This window comes from Poecilia latipinna, unplaced genomic scaffold (assembly GCF_001443285.1).
Source record: "Poecilia latipinna isolate Pla-1442-1.1 unplaced genomic scaffold, P_latipinna-1.0 Scaffold1015, whole genome shotgun sequence".
NCBI classification, from domain to species: Eukaryota; Metazoa; Chordata; class Actinopteri; order Cyprinodontiformes; family Poeciliidae; genus Poecilia; species Poecilia latipinna.
Window position 1 is genome coordinate 153212 of NW_015113631.1, and position 7454 is coordinate 160665.

Genomic DNA, 7454 nt, shown 5'->3' on the forward strand with positions numbered 1-7454 from the left:
ATTCAGGGTTTGCGGTCCATGAACTGGGACTGTTCATGGACCACAAATTTAACTTTACTTTTAATAATTGTCTTTAGTTAAATTTAGTGGATTGAAGTCAACATAGTTATAGACGAAACTGGAGATTTTGATGCAAATAAGGCAAAGCATTACAACTATTGACAGGTGAAGTCAGTAACCATCACTTCACCGTGGCAGCATATTAGCTCGAATACTTCAGGTATCAAGTACATGTTCCGTCCTCAAAGTCGATGTGTTAGAAACAGATCAGACAGGTAGAGATGAGCCAGTTTGACAAGACTGGTATCAATTAGGTTCACAAGTTTTAAAGCCTCAATTGAGGCTTCATCTGCAGTAATGGGGGCACTGCCCAAGTTTCACGGTGAAGAAAGAACTGAGCCAAAAAGCAAAGCTGTCAATTTTCTCTGTCTCCTTCACTTCTGATTACGAGGTACGGATTGTGACTAAAAGAATTAGATTCTTTTACATCGTATCTATTTTATCATGTTGAGATTAATATAATTATGCACTCACATGTGTCCGTTTACCCACGGCCGACATTCATTTTCCAAACTCTGTCTTGACATAAGAAAGATATAAAGATTGTAAATGTCAAATTAAACATGTTTATCTTGTTTATTTTTTTAGGATTATAACCAATGCTACATCTTACATTGTTTTGTGAGGAAGCTGTGAATAGTCAACAGTGATTTGTGACTATACATTATTTTTTTTTTTTTATTAAATTTGATGTATGTAGCACCAATTCACAATAAATGTCGTCTTTACAAAAAATAATTTCATTGTTTCAGTAACAACTGTTCCTGAAATTTGCTCTGCCAGTGAAAAAGGGTAAAATTTAGTTGATCCTGCGAAACGGCAGCTCGGCTGACCTCCGTGGGGTCGATCTGCAGCAGGCTCAGTGGTGTGATACAGTTGCTGCAAACGTTCAATCATTTATTGACTGACATTTGTTCACAAGGTGACGTTACTCCGGCTTATTCCAGCTCTAAGTAGGCCATTTGCAGCGCTTTTATGTGGTCTGGTCAGCCCTGATTGTGCAAACATGTGTGAAAGATTCATATAGAGCTCCCTTTGTGGCAGTGGACCACACAATTATTTTTAACCTGTTAAAGAGATTTCGGTGAGAGAAGCGAACACAGTCCAGATTTGAGTAGAATCACATTTGATCAAGAGCTTTACTCAAGTGAGTTGAAGCACTTGTGAAATAAAATATCAATGTTTAAAAAGCAAATTTGAATGTTTACTTTTTACATTGTCCTTTCTTGAAGTTGCTGATTTTATAGTTAAACTTTTTGTGTTCCTGTTCACACTTGGACCAGAATGAGGTTCTCATGTTTATGATATCCTTACATAAAAATACCACAGTTTTATGATATTAACACAAAATTATCAACAAATGCTCAACTTGATCAAATTTGTTGTATTCAAAACATGAAGTTGTGAACTGTAAGGTTCTTGGAAATGAAATTAGTCCTCTGTGTGGTGGATGGCAACCAGCTGCACATCAGTATAATAAATGTTAAGTCTGATGTTCTGCGCCTCAAAAGTCATCCTTGTTTCTCTGAAATTACATTGGTTGAGCTGTATTCAAGAAACTTTTGAACTTGGGGCTGGTTGTGCAGCAATTATCATTTCTTTGCTTTCTGGGTCCTTTAGCTGTCTAATTATTGTGAAACACAAATAAAACCCTGCTGATTTGTGTCACCAAATCAGCAGGCATCATGACATCGTTCTACTAAAGGTAATGGAACTATTTTCAATAATACTTTCACAATCAGGTTATATCACATTAAAGGGACCTAAACCATGGCCTTATACTTCCATTGTTTTAGTCCTCATACACCAGAGGCAGCTCAGCTCTGAGTGTTACTGTAAATTCTTATTGTCACAAACCGAACCCTTCATAACTCTTTTTTTTTCTGTCATCTTCTGTAGAAGAAGACAATCTAAGAGTTTCTCGTCAGCAAAACAGCCTCGTCTAACTGGAATGCAAAAAAAAATGTTTTAGGATATTTTTTTTTTCTTTAAATAGCTGATTGCTTTGCTTGCGTGTTTTGGGGGGACGATCTTTCAAAACTGCTTGTCATTTATTGCATTTTTAACCACATTCCAAACAAGGCCCTTCAACCGATCCATCTTTGTCCCTCGTGGATTGGCATTTGCAAGCTAAGCAAAAACTGCTCGAGCCATTTCCTGCTTCATTCTCTGCTGGCTTTGTTGCTGAAGTGGTCTTGGCCTCCTAGAGAGAGAGAGAGGGAAAAAAAAGACTTTTAATTAGCTTGAATAATAGCCACGCATGTGTAGACTTAATCCCTATGCCTAACTCTGCTCCGTTAATGGTTTCCTTGTCACTCATGGGGTACTATGTGAAAGCACGATTTGCTTTTCACTTCCAACACCTTCCGCTTTTTTTTTTTTTCCTTTCCATCGTTGAACCTTTTTTTCCCCCACCCGCCATTCCACACACATCCATCCTCCTGCTGACCACAACAGGTCTTCTCTTATTCTTTGCTTTCTGGCCTGGTCGTTGTTTGATTGAACCTCCCAATAAAGATAAATCTATCCCTCAATCCATCTTCTGGTAAAGCAATAGAAGCGATTACTCACATAATGTTCAAAGTGAGTATTCATGTTTTCTTGGTAATCCAGTTTGTTCTTGACTGACTGGATTTTTGTTTACTCCGCTCTCACTGTCGATTGTTTAAAACTCAGGAATAAAAAGTAAAAACAATTTTGAAAACCAGAGAACTTATGACAAAAATATCTTTGAAATTGTCTCTTTTGTACAAATTGGATGAAAGGTCTATTAAATTTTGTTACATTTAATTTAACAACTGATGGATATTGACTGCATTCTAAATGTTATTTTGGTTTTTTTTTTCCTAGTTGAAAGTTTGGATTAGATTCTTCACTAGTTTCCAATGGGCCCATAGTTTGGCCCTCTGACAGCTGAAGCTTTATAGAAAAGTGCTTCACATGCAAAGAGCCTTAAGATGTAAATCAATAAGAGATGGAGCAGAGCAATGCATTTTCATTGCCGAGGCTCTGTGCGAACTGCCAGCGCGTGACCCGCTCCAGAGGGAGATGGAGCACAGCTCACCAATACCTAACCAGGAGCAATATTGAACCAGATTGCCCTTCCTGCTCATTTTTTCTTCCCCCCCCTCCCCCCCCCCGTTTCTATCTTTTTATGTATTGTTGTGTCTTTCAGGGCGTTTCTCCGTTTCTCTCGCTCTCCGAGTCTGAATGCCAAGAGGCGTACAGGTACTGATTTAGCATTAAAAGTCAGCAAACAGCCATGGATGTCTATAGGTGAAAGTCACTGTCCCCTGCAGTTCCCAGTGCCTGGTATAAATCTTTTAAATTAAAAAATCAATAAATAGTTAATACAATAATAGGAATCTGTATAAATATTTAAGTATGAGGGTTGGAAGGGGATGGGGGGGAGCAAGTGTGTTCCTGAGTGCACACGGTATACACTAAAACACTATCTGAAAAACTCAGATAAAAAAAAAAAAAATTGATTTTGTGTCAGTAATTTGAAGCAATTTTTAATATAAGTCAGAGCTCCTCTTTATGCTGCTTTGCAAAAGTAACATTTTTTTTTTCTTTTTTTTTTTGATAATTTCCAGCACAAAATTCAATTGGTTGCTCTGGGATTTTGTGATGACATGGACAAGCGTATAATTATGAATTTAAAACCGACGTCTTATGCTCTCTGTCCAGCCAAGATATTTTGCTAAAATAGGTGAGGAAACATTTCCGTCTCTGCGTGTTTAAAGTTAGTAAAACAAACGCAGGCCACACTTTTCAGCTTCTTTTCGTAAAGGCTTTGAAACCCATGTATTGTGTTCCTTTCACTTCAGTGGTGCACTACTTTGTGTCGGTCTATCAAACGAAATCCCACGAAATTCATTGAAGTTTGGGGTGCCAACTTGGCGACATGGAAAAATTAAAAGGGTATGAATAATTTTCTCAATATCTTTATTTCCATATTGTTTAGATTATGTATTAAATTATATTCTGCTTCTTTGATTTCAGAGCCTGTCATTCTTGACTTTGGATCTCTTATTCTAAAATGTTTGCTGCATTTGGGTTCCTATCGTGAACTCCATGAACTTCATCAATCTATGAAATGTGTTTTAACGCTATAACTTTTGGGGTGGGGGAAATAAATAAATAAATAAAAGCAAACCTCTTAAAATCCACTACTACAGTTCTCTCTGCTTCCCTCTCTGCCTGTTTATCCTGCCATCCTTCTGTCTCTCTGACAGCCTAACGCCGTGTTCCCCATCTCTGTCGGGAGTTAATTTGGCAGAACAGTCTCGTTGCACACTGTGATCACCCGGTGAATACCCCCATAATTCTCTCTGCCTCTGCCTCTGCCCCTCATCCAGCCATGGAAATGACACCAAGCAGCTGACAGTTCAATTTAACCATAACAGATGAAGGCTATCATGCCGGCACCCGCGCGCCGAGCCCTTTTCCTGTTGACTTTTATTTTTTAGCCACCGAGAGAAAGAGAGATGCTGCCTGAGCGCGTCCCACCGTTCCCCCGGCTCGACTAGACTCCAGTGGCGCCTCCTCTCCTCCTCATCACTGCCGGTCCTCTGGGGAGAGATGTTGCCACTCGTTTATGTGACTTTCTCTCAGTGCCCCCCTAATAGACACATAAACACACACAAAACATCCAATCTTCTCCCCTGAGTATGTATGAAGAAAATATTTTTTTTTTTGCCCCTTTGACATGCAATGTTCTTCGGAACATAATATCTTAGTTTGATTTATAACTCCAGTTTTGATGCATCTCTGCTTGATGTTGTTACTCCATTATCAATCATGCGATACATATCCACCCCTCCTCTACCAAATGATAATATCCTTGCTTGTGCCTCTTTTCCATTATCCATCTGAGCTTTACATAAATCCACACCATCATTAGGTCAGTCAAAAGCAAACACATTATCCATTTCCTATATTTCTGTCTCTTTTGTTTTCCTGCATGATGCAGTGCTGCGACAATGTTTAGAAGAAATAATAATTCCTTCCAGAAGTACTCATATGCAGAAAACTTCCCATTTTGTTGTGTGTTTAGTGTGTTTTATTTGGCTTGTATTTGTGATAGACCAACAAAAAATGGTGCATGGTTGTGATCTGGTTTGCTGAATCATGAATTAGAGGAATTTTGCTTCTGGTCTATAAAGACCAGGTTTGTGTTGTAGTCAACCATACCTGTCCATCTGAGCTGTGGCCTTCCTTTTTGCTACTTTGACTCTGATTAAAGCTTTTTCCTGTCAGCTTGGGTCAGAGATCAGCCTTTTTTTTTACCTAGAGCTGACAAAAACTTTAATGACCCTTTGTAAAACAATAGTTTTATCTAGTTTGCTTGTGGTTAAATGAAATATCCTAATTCTTATGTTTTTAATCTAAGAAAAGTATTTGGGGAAAATGCAAAAAAAAAAAAAAAAAAAAAAAATAAAAATATTGCTACACTGTTAATCTAAGATTTTCATGTTGAAATAATTGAACCGTGTAAAGATGACTAATTATGAACAAATGTCACTCTGAGATGTTTGTGGTTGTAATGTTACAAGTATATGAAAAAAAAAAATGAGAGGTGTGAAAAATGTTGCGAGGAGCTTGAAAACCCTAGTCAGTCAAAGATGACAAACTCTCCAAACAAATTTGAAATAAAAGACTTGGGTTTTCAGATCCCTGTTTAACTAGTTACCTTAATCTGTTATATATGCATGATGATGTTTTAATCACTTAGAAATAAGTGAGTTTCCCAATCATATCTGGAGAAAGGATACCAAAGGAGACCACAACTTGTGCTAGGCATTGCACACACACACTTTTTTGATCTCTGCTTCTGTTTCAAGGAGACGGCTCTTCATCTTGGCACAGCTGTCAACCATCGCATCCATTTGTGTCATTCATTTCCCTCCCGTTCTAATAATGAGCTGCTCCTATAATAAAACAATTAGAGGGGGCATATTCACTGCTACACTCCTGTCCTGCCCCCTGTCCATCTGTCTTTTCATTTTCTCTCATGTCCATTAGCATTTTCAGACTTTTAAATGAGATTTTTTTTTTTTGTATCACAACCAACATCCATCCTGACAGATAAATAATAAGATGAAGACCCTTTAGACTTCCCAGGATTTTCAGATGTACTTTTCTATGCTACTGAATGTGTATGGATGTCAGTATGGATTAAAAGAGAGCCCAAGACAAAGAATAAAAATCTGAATCTTTCTGTGGTGTGGCGACATTGTAACTTCTTTTGTTCTCTCCTACCAACACGTATCAAATTGGTGGTTGCTGGTAGGAAGTCTCAGCTCCTCCAGCCATGACAGTCTGGTAGAGAAGCCGGCGTATAATCAAATACGCCGCTTCTCTGCCTCCAAATGTCCAATTTAACTGCTGGCACTGAGGCGATATATAAAGGTGGGCACACAGGGGTACACAGGTTTCTCTCTGCAATTTGATCTAATCAGCGTCTGATTCAGATTCAGTCAAGACACCATGTGAGAGAGTAGCTTTTCGAGCCGCACGCCAATCAGCCAACTAGCAGCAAGTGGGGCATCCAGCGCTTCTGGTGTGGAGTCGTGGCTTTCTATAATCACTGAGACAGAATGGGAACTTTTGGGGATAACAAGGCTCCTTTTTTCCTACCTGCCAGGTGGTCTTGACACTTTTAAGGCCTACCTCAGCCGACCTATTTGGGAAATAACATTGTTTTACAGAACAGAGGGATATCTTTGGAACACCACAATGAAAACGGTGATGTAATAACATGGTTAGAACTAAAAGAAATATCTCCAAACCAGTCTTTTATTCCCTTTGAGCATATCCAATTTTGGAGAGTTTTGTATAATAGCAAAATAGTGGATGCAAATTTAGCAATTATAATTGTTTGATTAAGTGACAGAGCATGTATTCATTTAAGGAATTAAACCGTTATTCATGCAAATGACTATCGTCAACAGCCTTTCTTAAAAAATGGCAGACATTAATGATCAAATTCAGGAATCATAATAAAACTAACACAACAAATCAGATGTATATATGCAGTATATATTATTTATTTTATTCATCCTCAGAAAGAGGCTGAATAAAAATTGGGGTTGAAGTGTCGAGTTGTGAAATCCTCCTCAAAAATTAAGCAAAAATTATTTGTGCTTGATCACATAAATAAGCTCATAAGGTCCAAAATTAGCTATACCTACGTCAGATATAGATTTAAAAATATTTTTCTTCCAAACGACAAGCTTACTTCTGACTGGAAATGAGAAAGGGATCTCTCAAAAGATGATATGATAGTTGTGCAAAAACACAATTGGACTGTTTTTCATTTTTGTTTTAATATTCAATGTAAAAATTGCAATTGATATCACAACAAAATCTGTCTTAAAATTGCAGACCCA

At 37.9% G+C, this 7454-nt stretch overlaps 1 long non-coding RNA gene across 1 annotated transcript in view; it reads left to right on the top strand.

Moving 5' to 3' along the window:
* The window catches only part of LOC106958780 (uncharacterized), a 44377-nt gene extending 40165 nt beyond the window's left edge, over window positions 1–4212 (top strand). The window contains exons 3-4 of the long non-coding RNA XR_001427216.1: window positions 3891–3984; window positions 4066–4212. This is a non-coding gene — a long non-coding RNA (uncharacterized LOC106958780). The remainder of the gene's footprint in view (window positions 1–3890; window positions 3985–4065) is intronic.
* The last annotated feature ends 3242 nt before the right edge of the window (window positions 4213–7454 follow it).